This window comes from Opisthocomus hoazin, chromosome 8 (genome assembly GCF_030867145.1).
Source record: "Opisthocomus hoazin isolate bOpiHoa1 chromosome 8, bOpiHoa1.hap1, whole genome shotgun sequence".
In the NCBI taxonomy this organism is placed as follows: Eukaryota; Metazoa; Chordata; class Aves; order Opisthocomiformes; family Opisthocomidae; genus Opisthocomus; species Opisthocomus hoazin.
This window is the reverse complement of record NC_134421.1, coordinates 618,158-636,445: the sequence shown is the minus strand read 5'-3', so window position 1 is coordinate 636,445 and position 18,288 is coordinate 618,158. Positions and strand designations below refer to the sequence as shown.

Below are 18,288 nucleotides of genomic sequence, written 5' to 3'. Positions count from 1 at the left end.
ACAACCAAATTGGATAAATATTTCAAAACTTTACTTCTCTTTCGTATATGTTTGTAATTTTTTGGTAGCTGTGTTGTAGGCCATCTGCAGATCTCTCACGGGCTGCGGTATTTGTCTGTTCATAGTAATGTTATAGCAGCTCTGTCGACTCAAGGTGGAAGACAAAATATGGCAGCCTTTCTACCTCTTCGGTGCTTTACTTCATTGGAGTTGTGCTTTGATGATGAAAAGCGTTTCACCTAGTTGTTTCCTCCAAAGAGATGTTTACTGTGTTAGCTGCTTGTCACTTTATTTACAACAGATTGTGCTTCTGTTCTAGATGATTGCACCAGCAGAATGTAAATACTCTGTCTGGACTGGGGGTTCAATACTGGCGTCTCTGTCCACTTTTCAGCAAATGTGGGTCAGCAAAGATGAATATGAGGAAGCTGGCCCCTCTATTGTCCATCGCAAGTGCTTTTAAATACTTCCGTCGCGTCCTGTCGGCGATAAGTAGTGCTGTTCCTCTACACATCACCTGTGCTCATTCACCTCTGAGGGTGGTTTGGCTTGCTTGCATCCGTTAAAAAACCACGGTGTATGGATGTCATAGAAATTAGCAAGTTACTTCTAATTTTTGATGCTAAAATGAGACTAACATTTCAGTGATGGGTGTTTTCCGAGACTGAGAACAGTAGTTATGCTATCCACCTCCCTTTCTCGTGCATTTGTAAGAGTTGTGCTACCAGCCAGGAGGACGCACCCCCATAAGGATGCTGTACCCGCCGTACCCGCTGGCGCCGCCGCGTGGGCGCCACGCGGTACTGCAGGCCGGCGTTCGGCGCGGGGTGTGTCCCCTCCGGCGCGCCGTCGGCGCGTGGCGCATGCGCGGTGCGGCGGAGCAGCATGGCGGCGGTGTGTTGTCGGGTGTCGGGGCGGCGGGGGAGCAGAGAGGCCAGCGGTGAGGCGCGGGCTCCCCTCCGGCGGGTGCGGGGGTGCGTGGTGGGTGCCCGAGGGTGGTGGGACGGGAAGCTTGGAGCCGGCCGCTGCGGCAGGCTGCAGGAGGCGAGCCGGGTGCGGGCAGCCCCGGGGCCAGAGGCGGGAGGTGACGGAAGGGAAGGGGGGAAGGAGGCGGACACCCCCCAAAGCCGGCAGCGCTCCTCCGGCCCCTGTCGCCCCGCGCAGCCGCCCCCAGCTGCAGCACGTCCCCTGAAGCCTGTCCCGGAGCGCCCGGCCTCCCGCAAGGCCCGTGGTGTGCGGGCGGCACGCTGGCCCTGGAGCGTGCCTCGGCCTCCCTGAAGGCGGTGGCCGCTGCTTGTTTGTGTGTGGCAGGGGCCGCGCTGAGGACGCGTTTGTCCGTTCGTGGCCTGGGGATGCCGTTGGCTGCGCCCGCTCCGGGCTTGTGTGGGCTGCGTGTGCCGGGCCTCGCTGTGCTGGCGGCGTGGGGGCGAAAAGGGAGAGGCGGAGCGCTGAGTGGCTGCGGGCAGGAGGTGTCGCGGCTGAAGCTGGAGAGTCCCGAGAAGGCTGAAGAAGAAGAAGAAATAGAAGGCCAGCTGCCGCTGGCGCTGCAGGCAGGAGAGAGCCTGCCTGTGCGGGTGAGGAAGGCTCCCTCTTGGTAGCCCGCAGCAGGCCAGGCCGCCAGCGTGCCCCGCAGGGTCTGTATGTGTCACCAGCAGCAGCATGGTCCGGTTGTGGAGCGCGCGAGCGCAGCTACGTGCGTAGGGAGCCTTGTCTCGTAAGAGCTGCGAGACATGGACGTTTTGTCTTAGGTGGGGGACAGCCAAGCGACCGGAGTTAGGGAAGAGGAATGGAGGAGAGCAGGAGAGAGAAGCGTCTGAAGCGGCAGAGTCTCCCGGGAGCGCTGAGAGCAAGAGCTGCGGTGAGTGGCGGGCCCTCGGGGCCCTGTCGCCCCTCTTCTGCGTCCCGGGCCCTCCCCTGGATCCTTCTCTCTCCCACGCTGCTGTGATATTTTTTTTATTTGTTTTTTTCTTTTTCCTTTTCTTTTCCTTTCCCTGTACCTCCCGTCTTCTGTCTGTGTTTGTGTTGTGCTCCCTCTCCCTCTTTTTCTCCCTCCAGAATTTCTCTAGCCGGCTCCCTGTCTCTATTTCTGTGTCCTGCTACCTGTCCGGTCGTTTCTTGCTGTACCTCCCTGTCCAGCCGGCTCTCTTTTTGCTCTCCCTTTTTGCCTTTCTCTCCTTCTCTGTCCTGCTTCATGGCCCTTTCTTCTCTTTCTCTCCCTCTCTGTTCTCTAGCCCCTTGCTGGTTTCTTTTGGGGTTTCCCTGCACACACCCCCCCCGCCCCCTTCTTGGTCTCTTTGTCTAGATCTGACCCTTTCTTTGTTTCTCGGTCCCTTTTTTCCTGTTCACTGTCCTTTTTCTCTCTCTGTCTGTGTGTCCTGCACTCCGTTGCCATCTTTATCTCTCCTTTCTTCTTCATCTCCTCCCCCTGCCCCCGTCTCTCTCTCCCTCTTTCGCGCTCACCGGCCCTACATTTTTGTGCTTCGTCTCTGCAAGGCTCCTCGTCCCTGTATTTCTTGATTTCTCTACCTCTCTGGCGTTTCCTTTCGACCCTTCTTTCTCTCTGAGCTCCCTGGTCTTCTGCCTTGTCTTATTTTCCTCTTCCTAGTGCTCTGCCCTGCTCCCCATCGTTTATTTTCTCTCTCCGTTTCTCTGCCCTGCTCCCCGTCTCTCTCTCTCTTTCTCCGTCCCCCTCTGCTGCTCCACAGCAGTGTTTTTCCTTTCTCCAGCTCTCTGACCGCTCCCCGCTCACCCAGGTTGACCGTCCCAGGTTTTGTTCTGCGTCTCCATCCTGCCGCTGTCCTCATCTATCCTTTTGTGCCCTTCTCTTTCTGTCTCTTTTCGTGTGTCCCCGCTGCTTTTTTTCCCATCTCTGTCCAGCTCCCTGTCCCTTTCCTTTTTCCTCTTGCTGTCCTTTTGCCCTGCTGCCTCTTGCTGTTTTTTCTGCCTTTCCCTCTCTGCACCATTCCCTCTCCCATCCTTTATTTCTCTATCCCCCTGTGCAGCTCGCTGTCCCTTGTTTCCTTTCTCTCTTCCTCGGTATTTTTTTTCTTTCTCCATACCTCTCTCCCGCTGCCTGTCACGGTGGCATTTCTCCCACCAATGCTGTCCTGCTCTGTCCCTTTTCTCTCTCTCTGTCATTTTGTCCTGCTCCCTGTGTTTGTTTTTTTAATTCCTCCCTCAGGGTCCCTCAGCCCGGTGCTGTTTTTTCCCTTCTCCGCCTCTGTCTCCTGCTGCCCAGCTGAGGCTTTTCCCCCTCCGTCTCTGTCCTGCTCCCCCGTCTCTTACTTGTGCCTGTCTTTCACTTTGTCCTGCCTCCTTGTCCCCTTTTTCTCTCTCAGTATCACCTTGTCCCGCTCCCTGTCCCTGTCTTTCTCTGACAATCTGTCCTGCTCCTTGTCCTTCTCTTTCCCTTCGCTGTTATTCCCCGTCCTTCTTCTGGCCTTTCTTCCTTCTCTTTCTGTCCTACTGCCCCAGTGCCTCTTTTTCCACCGCTGTCCTGCTCCCTGGCCCTGGTTTCCTCTCGCCGTCCCTCTGTCCTGCTTCCTGTCCCCAGTTTTTCTGTCTCTCTTTCTCGATCCTGCTGCCTGTCCGGTCGTTTCTTGCTGTACCTGCCTGTGCAGCCGGCTCTCCCTTTTTGCCTTTCTCTCCTTCTCTTCCTGCTTCCCGGCCCGTTCTTGTCTTCCTCTCTGTCTGTCCTCTAGCCCCTTGCTGGTTTGTGTTGGGGTTCCAACCCTGACCACCCACCCCCTTCTTCGTCTGACCCTTTCTTTGTTTCTTAGTACGTTTCTTCCTGTTGCCTGTCCTTTTTCTCTCTCTGTCAGTGTGTCCTGCACTGCGTGGGACAGGGGTGGGAGGCTGAAAAAGGGTGGGAAGCTGAATTAAGTAGAGGCCAGCAAAAAGGGAGGTAGGAGGCTGACGAGGGGTGGGAGGTGGGGGGGGGGGTGGCCGAGGAGGGGGGAGTAGAGGCCAGGAAAAAAAAGGAGGCCGGAAAGGGGTGGGAGGCCGGGGGCGAGAGTAGAGGCCAGAAAAAAAGGGAGGCCGGGGGGTGCGAGTAGAGGCCAGAAAGGCCCTTTTCTTGTGGCTTCTTCCCTGTCTTTATCTCTCTTTCCTGCCTTGTTTACTCCTCTGATTCAAGTTCTCTCTCGATCCATGTGTTCTGCTTCCCACTCATCATATTCTCTCTTTTTCTCTGTCCTGTTCCTGAGGCTTCTTGTCTAGGAAGCCACGTCTCGTATGAGCTCTAAGACAGCCACATGCATTTTCTCTCAGGTGGAGGAGAGCCAAACGATTGGAGTTGCGGAAGAAGAAGGGAAGAGAGAAGGAGAGAGAAACATCTGAAGTGTCCAAGTCTCCCGGCAGCACCGAGAGTGAGAGCTGCGGTGAGTCCTGGGCCCTCGGGGCCCTGTCACCCCTCTTCTGCATCCTGGGCCCTGCCCGGCTCCCTCTCTTTCCCCCACTGCTACGATTATTTTTTTTTCTGCTCTTGTGTACCTTCTTTCTCCATCTGTCTCTGACTTGTCCCCATCTTTTAGGTCCTCCCTCTTTCTGCCTTGCAGCCTGTGGCATTTTTTTCCTTCTTCCCCTCTTTCTGTTCAGCTCCCGGTTACTAGTTTTGCTTTCCTCCTACTCTGTAGCCTGTCAGTACTTTTGCTGTCTTTGGTGCTCTCTGTCTGCCTCCTCGTCCCTTGATTCGAGGCCTTCCTTCTTGGCTCCGTAGCACGTCACAGATCTACTGCTTTCTCCATGTCTATTCTATTCTATTTCCTCATCTCTCTTTGTCCAGGTCCCTGCCGCTGTTCTTTTTTCCTCTGTCATGCTGCAGGGGATTTTTTTGCATCTCCTTCCCGCTCCCCATTCTTCATTTTCGGTCTGTGTCCTGCTCCCTCTTCTTCTTTCTGCTGCTGCTCTTCCTCTCTTGCTGCTGCTTCTTTCTCCGTCTCTGTGGGACTGCCTGTCCCCGTCCTTCTCTCGCTGTCCCTTTCCCTGCTTGGTGCTTTCTCGTTCCACTGCCGCTGTCCAGCCACCTGTCACTTTTCTCCTCTCTTGTAGTGGCCTGCACCCTGCTCCTCATTTTTGGCAGCCTCTGCCGAGCAGCGCGTCGCTCCGGGAGGCGACGGACGGACTGTTCCCCGCTGGAGCAACGGGCACAGCTGCGGGAAGGAGTGCCGAGGTGTCGGAGGGGCAGAGGGAGCGTCGGGGGCCCCGAGCCCCGGGGCGGAGCGGCTCCCGGGACTGGCTGGGTGCGTGACTGAATAAAGACCTGCGGTCCCTTTTGCCCTGGCGGCTGCGTTTGTGCTTGGTTTGCACGGGACGAGGGGCTGCGCCAGAGGCCAGGGGAGGAGGGGACGGGCTGTGGGGCTGGGGCGACGGCCCCCTGTTCCTGCCGGGCTCCAGCCGTGGGCCGGGGGAGCCCCAGGTGCGGGCAGCGGGGCTGATGGCGACGGCCCCTCCCTCTGCCGGTGGAGGGCCCGGTGCTGCCGTGGCCCGGGTGGCCGTGGAGGGGCCGGTACGATCGCTGCTGCCACCCGGTGAGCAAAGTTCGGTACTGCGGCTCGGGCGGCGCCGTGTCGAAGAGCTCGCTGCTGCCACCCGGTGAGCAAAGTTCGGTACTGCGGCTCGGGCGGCGCCGTGTCCAAGAGCTCGCTGCTGCCACCCGGTGAGCAAAGTTCGGTACTGCGGCTCGGGTGGCGCCAATGCGCGGTGGCGCCGTGTCTAAGAGCTCGCTGCTGCCACCCGGTGAGCAAAGTTCGGTACTGCGGCTCGGGTGGCGCCAATGCGCGGTGGCGCCATGTCCAAGAGCTCGCTGCTGCCATCCGGTGAGCAAAGTACGGTACTGCCGCTCGAGTGGCGCAGGTGCTTTGAGCGCTGGGAGGAGGCGTGCCCTGTGTGTCCGGCGCTGCAATAAGGAACGCCTGGCTGCTTGCTGAAGTGCCCAAAGGGCTTCAGAGAGTCTTTGTGTTTGCCCAATGACGGTATCATGGGCTCCAGCCGTGGGCCGGGGCCGGAAGAGCCCCAGGTGCAGGCAGCGGGGCTGATGGCGACGGCCACTCCCTCTGCCGGTAGAGGGCCCGGTGCTGCCGTGCCGGGCCCGATGGGAGCCGAAGGAGGAGCGGAGCCATAGCCGCGTTGCGGCTGCAGCGAGGGAGAAGGTGAGCGCGGGGTGTAGGGGGGAAGTGGATGGAGCGGCGGGACCCGGGGAAAAGCCCCCGGGAGGGCGGGGTCCGTGTCGGGGGCAAGGAGCGGCGGGGGTGCGGCGCCGTGTCGGAGCCGCGAGTCGGGGGCTGCCCGGAGCCGGCGCTGGGCGTGGACGCCGCGCCGTACCCCCTGGCGCCGCCTCGTGGACGCAACGCGGTACTGCAGGCAGGCGTTCGGCGCATGGTGTGGCCCCTCCGGCGCGCCGTCGGCGCGTGGCGCATGCGCGGTGCGGCGGAGCAGCATGGCGGCGGTGTGTTGTCGGGTGTCGGGGCGGCGGGGGAGCAGAGAGGCCAGCGGTGAGGCGGGGGCTCCCCTCCGGCGGGTGCGGGGGTGCGTGGTGGCTTCCCGAGGGTGGTGGGACGGGAAGCTTGGAGCCGGCCGCTGCGGCAGGCTGCAGGAGGCGAACCGGGTGCGGGCAGCCCCGGGGCCAGAGGCAGGCGGTGACGGAAGGGAAGGGGGGAAGGAGGCGGGCATCCCCCCCAAGCCGGCAGCGCTCCACCGGCCCCTCTCGCCCCGCGCAGCCGGCCCCAGCTGCAGCACGTTTTTGTTAAATACACGAAGGGCTTAAGAACTTAGATTGGTTGTATAAGTGAAAACTTTGGTAAATTTAATGATCAGCTGTGTAGCCAGAAGACGAGAAATTCCAATGGCATCACGCCTCTCTGTTCCTTGAGTAGGGAGTCTACTTAATTTTACACTTTTGCCATCTAATTTTTGGAAAAGCAGGGTCTCGGGCACTTCCACTGGAAATGGTTGAGGTCTGCTTGTTCCCAACACTGGGGAGAATTGTGAATAAAAAGCTGAAACCATTTCTAGACTTGAGGAATGTTAGCAGGCCTTTCTTGAAATAATTTTTCTTCTTTGACAGAAGCAGGTTTACGGAGTGTGGTTGAAGAGTTGGAAATGGAAGGAAATCAACTGCAGGAACAAATTCTTCTTCTAGAAGAGCGTTGTCAGGATCTGGAAGACAGAGTGCAGCTTCAAGTTAGAATGGAGACTCCTCAGGTGAGCTTTTGGGTTTGTGTAAAAACCTCATGATAGAAGAGAATCGTTTTATTCTCTGTTGATATTCTTGGAGTCGTAGCCTCCAGTAAGACAGAAATGCCCATTTGCAGCTAGCAAAAACATGTCAAGGCATTATGCTTCGTCATTCTGTTGGCAGAGGGTGTACACATGCTAGATTATGCTCTGAAGTTGAAACCTGTTGCTTCTGTTCAGCTCAGGGAGAAACTTGTTTGGAAGTAAGCTTTGTTATTTGTTACTTGTTTTAGAAACCTAGTAAAAGGCAACCTGATTTTCATTATTGTTTGTTAGGGGGGCTTTGTCAGAAGGTCCTGAAACAGATTTTGTTACTACTGGCAGAAGTGTCCCTCTTCTTACATCCCTCAAGTTTCTTTTCTGTAACTGTGTGTGTATTATTATTATTTTTCTGTGCATATATACACACACAGTTATAGAAAAGAAACTGTGCAAATATATAAAAGTGAAGTAATAACTTATATATATACAATCTAAACACCAGATATTAATTTGATATATATTGATATTGTAAAAGTATTCAATGGAGGCACCAAAAGGAACAGTGAAATAAATATTTATGAGGAAGGTTATTTTTTAGTATTTCCTGATTGATGAGTTACTATGATAATTTGTAAACCTTACTTTCACTAAATGATACAACTGCTCTCTTCCTCAGACTCCTTCAGGTTCAGTGCATTACTCGTAGTTCTTTGTCTGTTAAGCTGCACAAATATAAAAAAGAATTAATGATTTTAAGATGAAAGACAACCTGATATGTTAATTATTATTTGAGAATCTTGTAACAAAGCCTTTCAAGACAGGTAACGTTTGGTGTAGATGAAGAAGGGCAGCTATTGAGGGCGGTACAGGTGTGTTCTGCCTCCTGCAAAATGCTAGCGTATTTTCATCAGAGGTGACAAGTTTGCCAGGTTAACCATGAGCCAGCAGTGTGCCCTGGCTGCCAAGAAAGCCAATGGGATCCTGGGGTGCATCAAGAAGAGTGTGGCCAGCAGGTTGAGGGAGGTTCTCCTTCCCCTCTACACTGCCCTAGTGAGGCCTCCTCTGGAGTACTCTGTCCAGTTCTGGGCTCCCCAGTTCAAGAAAGATGAGGAGCTACTGGAAAGAGTCCAGCGGAGGGCTACAAGGATGGTGAGAGGACTGGAACATCTCTCCCACGAGGAGAGGCTGGGGGAGCTGGGCTTGTTCAGCCCGAAGAAGAGAAGGCTGCGAGGGGACCTAATATATACTTAGAAATGTCTGCAGGGTGGGTGTCAGGAAGATGGGGCCAAGCTCTTTTCAGTGGTGCCCAGCGACAGGACAAGGGGCAATGGGCACAAACTGAAGCACAGGAAGTTCCGTCTGAACGTGAGGAAGAATTTCTTCCCTCTGAGGGTGACGGAGCACTGGAACAGGCTGCCCAGGGAGGTTGTGGAGTCTCCTTCTCCGGAGACATTCAAGACCCGCCTGGATGCGGTCCTGTGCAGCCTGCTGTAGGTGACCCTGCTTCAGCAGGAGGGTTGGACTAGATGACCCACAGTGGTCCCTTCCAACCCCTAATATTCTGTGAATCTGTGAACTCAGGGAAATGTGCATGAGAAAGTCTGTGTCCTGGCTGTTGTACTGTATGTTGATTAAAATCTTGTTGGCTGTCTGCAGCGGAACGGGAGATTGTGAGAGACGTCAAGGAGAAGCTTTGTTATGTGGCTTTGGATTTTGAAAATGAAATGGCAGCTGCTGCTTCCTCCTCCTCTCTTGAAAAGAGCTATGAGCTTCCTGATGGACAGGTCATCACCATTGGAAATGAGCGGTTCCGATGCCCTGAAACTCTCTTCCAGCCATCCTTCATAGGTGAGACAGGGCTTTTCTTTCTAGGGACTTGACAGAGAATGAAAAGAAGAATTTCGTAGGAAGTATAGACAACCTGCAGCTATAGGAACTGAGGTACTGATTCTCAAATGTCCATAGAAACACGCAGCTTCTATTGACTTAATCAGCTCTTTAGAAGCGATGAACACTGCTGCTACAGCTGCTGGATGAGAAGGCGCCTGTCAGTTTAGAGGTACCTGCATCGTAAGATGATTTCAGCCTCTTCCAAGTGCAGTAGAGTTTCTAAGGTGATGATTTAGAGTACTGTCAGAAGATCGTGCTTTTTATCTCGACTGGCTGATGTATAACTGCACGGTGCTGCTTATGTGGGTTTTATATCTAGATGCTGCTTCAGGTTATTGTTTGATTATATTAATCTGTAATGTAATCATACAAAATGAAATCGTACGTTATTTTGCAGTAGTTTTATCTGTAGTGTCAAATTTCCCATTCTATCCAGTGGATGACTGCCACTTTCTATGGTAACTTGTACTGCCCTCACACAAATTTCCTACTTTCAATTTAAATTCCACTCGTGAGGAGTGAGCCAAATGACTGCGGGCAGTTTGGCACGATTTCCATTAAACGAAGTGGTAAAGCTAGCTGCGTTTGTGTGTAGAAAGCAAACTATTGAAGCATTAATATAGCTCCAAGTTCTGCATTTGAACATCAGCAGGAGCGATGTTCAAATATTCTGCATTTGAACATCAGCAGGAGAAATGCTCGTTAGGAGGTGGGGGGATTTGGCTGCCAGAAGTGTATCGAGGATCAGCGTTGGTGTTCAACAGTGGTGTCAGAAACGTAGCGGTGGAAATCGGGACTTCCTGGATCACAGATCTTTGTCAAAATATGCGTGTTAAGCTAGTTTAAAAGTCTAGTACTTACAGTCCTGGGAACACAGTTTGGACTTTATCTGGTCTGTTCCTTTTCTTTAGCAAGGAACAGTACCACGAGATGCTCTCCTGAGCATCACGTAGGTTTTTTTTCCTGGAATTCTCTTGGACTACTGAGCTTCCCTTTCATTTGAACAGTAAGAAAAAGAAGGGAAGAAAGAGAAATCACATGTGTTGAAACTTCTTTCCACTCAGGGATGGAATCTGCAGGTGTCCACGTAACCACTTACAACAGTACTCTGAAATGTGGTATCGACATCCGTAAGGATCTCTATGCCAATAACGTCCTCTCTGGAGGAACCACGATGTATCCTGGGATTGGCGCTCGTATGCAGAAAGAGATTACCGCTTTGGCTCCAAGTGCTATGAAGATTCAGGTAATTTTGCACACCTGCGGTTCCAGAAGAAGCTTTTGTTGGAAAGTTAGATCCTATAGTCAAATGCAAATGTCCACAAGGGAATGTCCAGGTCTTGCATCCCAGGCCCTGATGTTAGGAGACCCTCGGACAGCCTGCTTAATTCGTGCCTCTTTTCCTCCTAACAGCCAAAGCAGAATGAAGAGAGGGATTGGAGAGGTACTGGAATAGAAATGGTTGCTGAAGCCATGGGAGTTTCTGAGGTCATTCTGAGAAAATGTGAAAGAACAGTTAAGGAAGACAGTCCTGTGGGCTTCGCAGTGAAATAGGGCTAAGAAGGAGAAAGGGGCTCCTTGAAAGACACCACAGAACAGCAAGATAGGTAGGGATGAACCTAGAGAAGATGGAGCTGTAAATACTAAAGGGAACATGACCAACCTGAGAAGATACAGGGGATATTGTAGGCTTCAAGGCTTGGCTATCAGAGAAAAGGGTGAAAGAATAAATCCAAAATCCAAGCAGCGTGCAAAGTCTGCGGCTTGTTAGCTGTTTGGAAGGACCCTTTTGCCTTGGAGCAAGGCAATGTGTAGTGAAATAGAGAGGCCATGTTTGTCAGGCAGCAGACGACATGTTGCACGGGCATGACGTGGAGTGGCAGGCGTGGAAACGGGAGCACGCAGGAGCAGGGGTACATGCAGTGTATTTGAGCAATTGAGTGGCTCAGGCGGGAATCAGCGGGAGGTCTTCTAGCTTCACATCTAGTGCTTAGCTAGATACACAGTGCCAGTGTATCTCAGTGTTTTGGGGTTTGGGATTCTTTTCACGTAAAAGAATTCCTTTATCATTAGAAAAATGCTCCGACCGTTCTGTGCAGTGTTGTCCCAGCGGTCTTTATTTACAACCAAATTGGATAAATATTTCAAACCTTTACTTTTCTTTCGTATACGTTTGTAATTTTTTGGTAGCTGTGTTGTAGGCCATCTGCAGATCTCTCAACGGGCTGCAGTATTTGTCTGTTCATAGTAACGTTATAGCAGCTCTGTCGACTCAAGGTGGAAGACAAAATATGGCAGCCTTTCTACCTCTTCGGTGCTTTACTTCATTGGAGTTGTGCTTTGATGATGAAAAGCGTTTCACCTAGTTGTTTCCTCCAAAGAGATGTTTACTGTGTTAGCTGCTTGTCACTTTATTTCCAACAGATTGTGCTTCTCTTCTGGATGATTGCACCAGCAGAATGTAAATACTCTGTCTGGACTGGGGGTTCAATACTGGCGTCTCTGTCCACTTTTCAGCAAATGTGGGTCAGCAAAGATGAGTATGAGGAAGCTGGCCCCTCTATTGTCCATCGCAAGTGCTTTTAAATACTTCCGTCGCGTCCTGTCGGCGATAAGTAGTGCTGTTCCTCTACACATCACCTGTGCTCATTCACCTCTGAGGGTGGTTTGGCTTGCTTGCATCCGTTAAAAAACCACGGTGTATGGATGTCATAGAAATTAGCAAGTTACTTCTAATTTTTGGTGCTAAAATGAGACTAACATTTCAGTGATGGGTGTTTTCCGAGACTGAGAACAGTAGTTATGCTATCCACCTCCCTTTCTCGTGCATTTGTAAGAGTTGTGCTACCAGCCAGGAGGACGCACCCCCATAAGGATGCTGTACCCGCCGTACCCGCTGGCGCCGCCGCGTGGGCGCAACGCGGTACTGCAGGCCGGCGTTCGGCGCAGGGTGTGTCCCCTCCGGCGCGCCGTCGGCGCGTGGCGCATGCGCGGTGCGGCGGAGCAGCCTGGCGGCGGTGTGTTGTCGGGTGTCGGGGCGGCGGGGGAGCAGAGAGGCCAGCGGTGAGGCGCGGGCTCCCCTCCGGCGGGTGCGGGGGTGCGTGGTGGGTGCCCGAGGGTGGTGGGACGGGAAGCTTGGAGCCGGCCGCTGCGGCAGGCTGCAGGAGGCGAGCCGGGTGCGGGCAGCCCCGGGGCCAGAGGCGGGAGGTGACGGAAGGGAAGGGGGGAAGGAGGCGGACACCCCCCAAAGCCGGCAGCGCTCCTCCGGCCCCTGTCGCCCCGCGCAGCCGCCCCCAGCTGCAGCACGTCCCCTGAAGCCTGTCCCGGAGCGCCCGGCCTCCCGCAAGGCCCGTGGTGTGCGGGCGGCACGCTGGCCCTGGAGCGTGCCTCGGCCTCCCTGAAGGCGGTGGCCGCTGCTTGTTTGTGTGTGGCAGGGGCCGCGCTGAGGACGCGTTTGTCCGTTCGTGGCCTGGGGATGCCGTTGGCTGCGCCCGCTCCGGGCTTGTGTGGGCTGCGTGTGCCGGGCCTCGCTGTGCTGGCGGCGTGGGGGCGAAAAGGGGGAGGCGGAGCGCTGAGTGGCTGCGGGCAGGAGGTGTCGCGGCTGAAGCTGGAGAGTCCCGAGAAGGCTGAAGAAGAAGAAGAAATAGAAGGCCAGCTGCCGCTGGCGCTGCAGGCAGGAGAGAGCCTGCCTGTGCGGGTGAGGAAGGCTCCCTCTTGGTAGCCCGCAGCAGGCCAGGCCGCCAGCGTGCCCCGCAGGGTCTGTATGTGTCACCAGCAGCAGCATGGTCCGGTTGTGGAGCGCGCGAGCGCAGCTACGTGCGTAGGGAGCCTTGTCTCGTAAGAGCTGCGAGACATGGACGTTTTGTCTTAGGTGGGGGACAGCCAAGCGACCGGAGTTAGGGAAGAGGAATGGAGGAGAGCAGGAGAGAGAAGCGTCTGAAGCGGCAGAGTCTCCCGGGAGCGCTGAGAGCAAGAGCTGCGGTGAGTGGCGGGCCCTCGGGGCCCTGTCGCCCCTCTTCTGCGTCCCGGGCCCTCCCCTGGATCCTTCTCTCTCCCACGCTGCTGTGATATTTTTTTTATTTGTTTTTTTCTTTTTCCTTTTCTTTTCCTTTCCCTGTACCTCCCGTCTTCTGTCTGTGTTTGTGTTGTGCTCCCTCTCCCTCTTTTTCTCCCTCCAGAATTTCTCTAGCCGGCTCCCTGTCTCTATTTCTGTGTCCTGCTACCTGTCCGGTCGTTTCTTGCTGTACCTCCCTGTCCAGCCGGCTCTCTTTTTGCTCTCCCTTTTTGCCTTTCTCTCCTTCTCTGTCCTGCTTCATGGCCCTTTCTTCTCTTTCTCTCCCTCTCTGTTCTCTAGCCCCTTGCTGGTTTCTTTTGGGGTTTCCCTGCACACACCCCCCCCGCCCCCTTCTTGGTCTCTTTGTCTAGATCTGACCCTTTCTTTGTTTCTCGGTCCCTTTTTTCCTGTTCACTGTCCTTTTTCTCTCTCTGTCTGTGTGTCCTGCACTCCGTTGCCATCTTTATCTCTCCTTTCTTCTTCATCTCCTCCCCCTGCCCCCGTCTCTCTCTCCCTCTTTCGCGCTCACCGGCCCTACATTTTTGTGCTTCGTCTCTGCAAGGCTCCTCGTCCCTGTATTTCTTGATTTCTCTACCTCTCTGGCGTTTCCTTTCGACCCTTCTTTCTCTCTGAGCTCCCTGGTCTTCTGCCTTGTCTTATTTTCCTCTTCCTAGTGCTCTGCCCTGCTCCCCATCGCTTATTTTCTCTCTCCGTTTCTCTGCCCTGCTCCCCGTCCCTGTCTGTCTTTCTCCGTCCCCCTCGGCTGCTCCACAGCAGAGTTTTTCCTTTCTCCGGCTCTCTGACCCGCTCCCCGCCCACCCAGGTTGACCGTCCCAGGTTTTGTTCTGCGTCTCCATCCTGCCGCTGTCCTGATCTATCCTTTTGTGCCCTTCTCTTTCTGTCTCTTTTCGTGTGTCCCCGCTGCTTTTTTTCCCATCTCTGTCCAGCTCCCTGTCCCTTTCCTTTTTCCTCTTGCTGTCCTTTTGCCCTGCTGCCTCTTGCTGTTTTTTCTGCCTTTCCCTCTCTGCACCATTCCCTCTCCCATCCTTTATTTCTCTATCCCCCTGTGCAGCTCGCTGTCCCTTGTTTCCTTTCTCTCTTCCTCGGTATTTTTTTTCTTTCTCCATACCTCTCTCCCGCTGCCTGTCACGGTGGCATTTCTCCCACCAATGCTGTCCTGCTCTGTCCCTTTTCTCTCTCTCTGTCATTTTGTCCTGCTCCCTGTGTTTGTTTTTTTAATTCCTCCCTCAGGGTCCCTCAGCCCGGTGCTGTTTTTTCCCTTCTCCGCCTCTGTCTCCTGCTGCCCAGCTGAGGCTTTTCCCCCTCCGTCTCTGTCCTGCTCCCCCGTCTCTTACTTGTGCCTGTCTTTCACTTTGTCCTGCCTCCTTGTCCCCTTTTTCTCTCTCAGTATCACCTTGTCCCGCTCCCTGTCCCTGTCTTTCTCTGACAATCTGTCCTGCTCCTTGTCCTTCTCTTTCCCTTCGCTGTTATTCCCCGTCCTTCTTCTGGCCTTTCTTCCTTCTCTTTCTGTCCTACTGCCCCAGTGCCTCTTTTTCCACCGCTGTCCTGCTCCCTGGCCCTGGTTTCCTCTCGCCGTCCCTCTGTCCTGCTTCCTGTCCCCAGTTTTTCTGTCTCTCTTTCTCGATCCTGCTGCCTGTCCGGTCGTTTCTTGCTGTACCTGCCTGTGCAGCCGGCTCTCCCTTTTTGCCTTTCTCTCCTTCTCTTCCTGCTTCCCGGCCCGTTCTTGTCTTCCTCTCTGTCTGTCCTCTAGCCCCTTGCTGGTTTGTGTTGGGGTTCCAACCCTGACCACCCACCCCCTTCTTCGTCTGACCCTTTCTTTGTTTCTTAGTACGTTTCTTCCTGTTGCCTGTCCTTTTTCTCTCTCTGTCAGTGTGTCCTGCACTGCGTGGGACAGGGGTGGGAGGCTGAAAAAGGGTGGGAAGCTGAATTAAGTAGAGGCCAGCAAAAAGGGAGGTAGGAGGCTGACGAGGGGTGGGAGGTGGGGGGGGGGGTGGCCGAGGAGGGGGGAGTAGAGGCCAGGAAAAAAAAGGAGGCCGGAAAGGGGTGGGAGGCCGGGGGCGAGAGTAGAGGCCAGAAAAAAAGGGAGGCCGGGGGGTGCGAGTAGAGGCCAGAAAGGCCCTTTTCTTGTGGCTTCTTCCCTGTCTTTATCTCTCTTTCCTGCCTTGTTTACTCCTCTGATTCAAGTTCTCTCTCGATCCATGTGTTCTGCTTCCCACTCATCATATTCTCTCTTTTTCTCTGTCCTGTTCCTGAGGCTTCTTGTCTAGGAAGCCACGTCTCGTATGAGCTCTAAGACAGCCACATGCATTTTCTCTCAGGTGGAGGAGAGCCAAACGATTGGAGTTGCGGAAGAAGAAGGGAAGAGAGAAGGAGAGAGAAACATCTGAAGTGTCCAAGTCTCCCGGCAGCACCGAGAGTGAGAGCTGCGGTGAGTCCTGGGCCCTCGGGGCCCTGTCACCCCTCTTCTGCATCCTGGGCCCTGCCCGGCTCCCTCTCTTTCCCCCACTGCTACGATTATTTTTTTTTCTGCTCTTGTGTACCTTCTTTCTCCATCTGTCTCTGACTTGTCCCCATCTTTTAGGTCCTCCCTCTTTCTGCCTTGCAGCCTGTGGCATTTTTTTCCTTCTTCCCCTCTTTCTGTTCAGCTCCCGGTTACTAGTTTTGCTTTCCTCCTACTCTGTAGCCTGTCAGTACTTTTGCTGTCTTTGGTGCTCTCTGTCTGCCTCCTCGTCCCTTGATTCGAGGCCTTCCTTCTTGGCTCCGTAGCACGTCACAGATCTACTGCTTTCTCCATGTCTATTCTATTCTATTTCCTCATCTCTCTTTGTCCAGGTCCCTGCCGCTGTTCTTTTTTCCTCTGTCATGCTGCAGGGGATTTTTTTGCATCTCCTTCCCGCTCCCCATTCTTCATTTTCGGTCTGTGTCCTGCTCCCTCTTCTTCTTTCTGCTGCTGCTCTTCCTCTCTTGCTGCTGCTTCTTTCTCCGTCTCTGTGGGACTGCCTGTCCCCGTCCTTCTCTCGCTGTCCCTTTCCCTGCTTGGTGCTTTCTCGTTCCACTGCCGCTGTCCAGCCACCTGTCACTTTTCTCCTCTCTTGTAGTGGCCTGCACCCTGCTCCTCATTTTTGGCAGCCTCTGCCGAGCAGCGCGTCGCTCCGGGAGGCGACGGACGGACTGTTCCCCGCTGGAGCAACGGGCACAGCTGCGGGAAGGAGTGCCGAGGTGTCGGAGGGGCAGAGGGAGCGTCGGGGGCCCCGAGCCCCGGGGCGGAGCGGCTCCCGGGACTGGCTGGGTGCGTGACTGAATAAAGACCTGCGGTCCCTTTTGCCCTGGCGGCTGCGTTTGTGCTTGGTTTGCACGGGACGAGGGGCTGCGCCAGAGGCCAGGGGAGGAGGGGACGGGCTGTGGGGCTGGGGCGACGGCCCCCTGTTCCTGCCGGGCTCCAGCCGTGGGCCGGGGGAGCCCCAGGTGCGGGCAGCGGGGCTGATGGCGACGGCCCCTCCCTCTGCCGGTGGAGGGCCCGGTGCTGCCGTGGCCCGGGTGGCCGTGGAGGGGCCGGTACGATCGCTGCTGCCACCCGGTGAGCAAAGTTCGGTACTGCGGCTCGGGCGGCGCCGTGTCGAAGAGCTCGCTGCTGCCACCCGGTGAGCAAAGTTCGGTACTGCGGCTCGGGCGGCGCCGTGTCCAAGAGCTCGCTGCTGCCACCCGGTGAGCAAAGTTCGGTACTGCGGCTCGGGTGGCGCCAATGCGCGGTGGCGCCGTGTCTAAGAGCTCGCTGCTGCCACCCGGTGAGCAAAGTTCGGTACTGCGGCTCGGGTGGCGCCAATGCGCGGTGGCGCCATGTCCAAGAGCTCGCTGCTGCCATCCGGTGAGCAAAGTACGGTACTGCCGCTCGAGTGGCGCAGGTGCTTTGAGCGCTGGGAGGAGGCGTGCCCTGTGTGTCCGGCGCTGCAATAAGGAACGCCTGGCTGCTTGCTGAAGTGCCCAAAGGGCTTCAGAGAGTCTTTGTGTTTGCCCAATGACGGTATCATGGGCTCCAGCCGTGGGCCGGGGCCGGAAGAGCCCCAGGTGCAGGCAGCGGGGCTGATGGCGACGGCCACTCCCTCTGCCGGTAGAGGGCCCGGTGCTGCCGTGCCGGGCCCGATGGGAGCCGAAGGAGGAGCGGAGCCATAGCCGCGTTGCGGCTGCAGCGAGGGAGAAGGTGAGCGCGGGGTGTAGGGGGGAAGTGGATGGAGCGGCGGGACCCGGGGAAAAGCCCCCGGGAGGGCGGGGTCCGTGTCGGGGGCAAGGAGCGGCGGGGGTGCGGCGCCGTGTCGGAGCCGCGAGTCGGGGGCTGCCCGGAGCCGGCGCTGGGCGTGGACGCCGCGCCGTACCCCCTGGCGCCGCCTCGTGGACGCAACGCGGTACTGCAGGCAGGCGTTCGGCGCATGGTGTGGCCCCTCCGGCGCGCCGTCGGCGCGTGGCGCATGCGCGGTGCGGCGGAGCAGCATGGCGGCGGTGTGTTGTCGGGTGTCGGGGCGGCGGGGGAGCAGAGAGGCCAGCGGTGAGGCGGGGGCTCCCCTCCGGCGGGTGCGGGGGTGCGTGGTGGCTTCCCGAGGGTGGTGGGACGGGAAGCTTGGAGCCGGCCGCTGCGGCAGGCTGCAGGAGGCGAGCCGGGTGCGGGCAGCCCCGGGGCCAGAGGCAGGCGGTGACGGAAGGGAAGGGGGGAAGGAGGCGGGCATCCCCCCCAAGCCGGCAGCGCTCCACCGGCCCCTCTCGCCCCGCGCAGCCGGCCCCAGCTGCAGCACGTTTTTGTTAAATACACGAAGGGCTTAAGAACTTAGATTGGTTGTATAAGTGAAAACTTTGGTAAATTTAATGATCAGCTGTGTAGCCAGAAGACGAGAAATTCCAATGGCATCACGCCTCTCTGTTCCTTGAGTAGGGAGTCTACTTAATTTTACACTTTTGCCATCTAATTTTTGGAAAAGCAGGGTCTCGGGCACTTCCACTGGAAATGGTTGAGGTCTGCTTGTTCCCAACACTGGGGAGAATTGTGAATAAAAAGCTGAAACCATTTCTAGACTTGAGGAATGTTAGCAGGCCTTTCTTGAAATAATTTTTCTTCTTTG

At 55.7% G+C, this 18,288-nt stretch overlaps 2 long non-coding RNA genes across 2 annotated transcripts; both read left to right on the top strand.

The window, feature by feature from the left end:
* The first annotated feature begins 1,022 nt into the window (after positions 1 to 1,022).
* LOC142362296 (uncharacterized) lies at positions 1,023 to 5,281 on the top strand. Its single transcript, XR_012764926.1, has 2 exons — positions 1,023 to 1,858; positions 4,270 to 5,281. It is a non-coding gene; the product is annotated as an uncharacterized LOC142362296 (long non-coding RNA).
* Positions 5,282 to 12,250: 6,969 nt separating this feature from the next.
* LOC142362193 (uncharacterized) lies at positions 12,251 to 16,510 on the top strand. Its single transcript, XR_012764787.1, has 2 exons — positions 12,251 to 13,086; positions 15,499 to 16,510. It is a non-coding gene; the product is annotated as an uncharacterized LOC142362193 (long non-coding RNA).
* Positions 16,511 to 18,288: the final 1,778 nt, after the last annotated feature.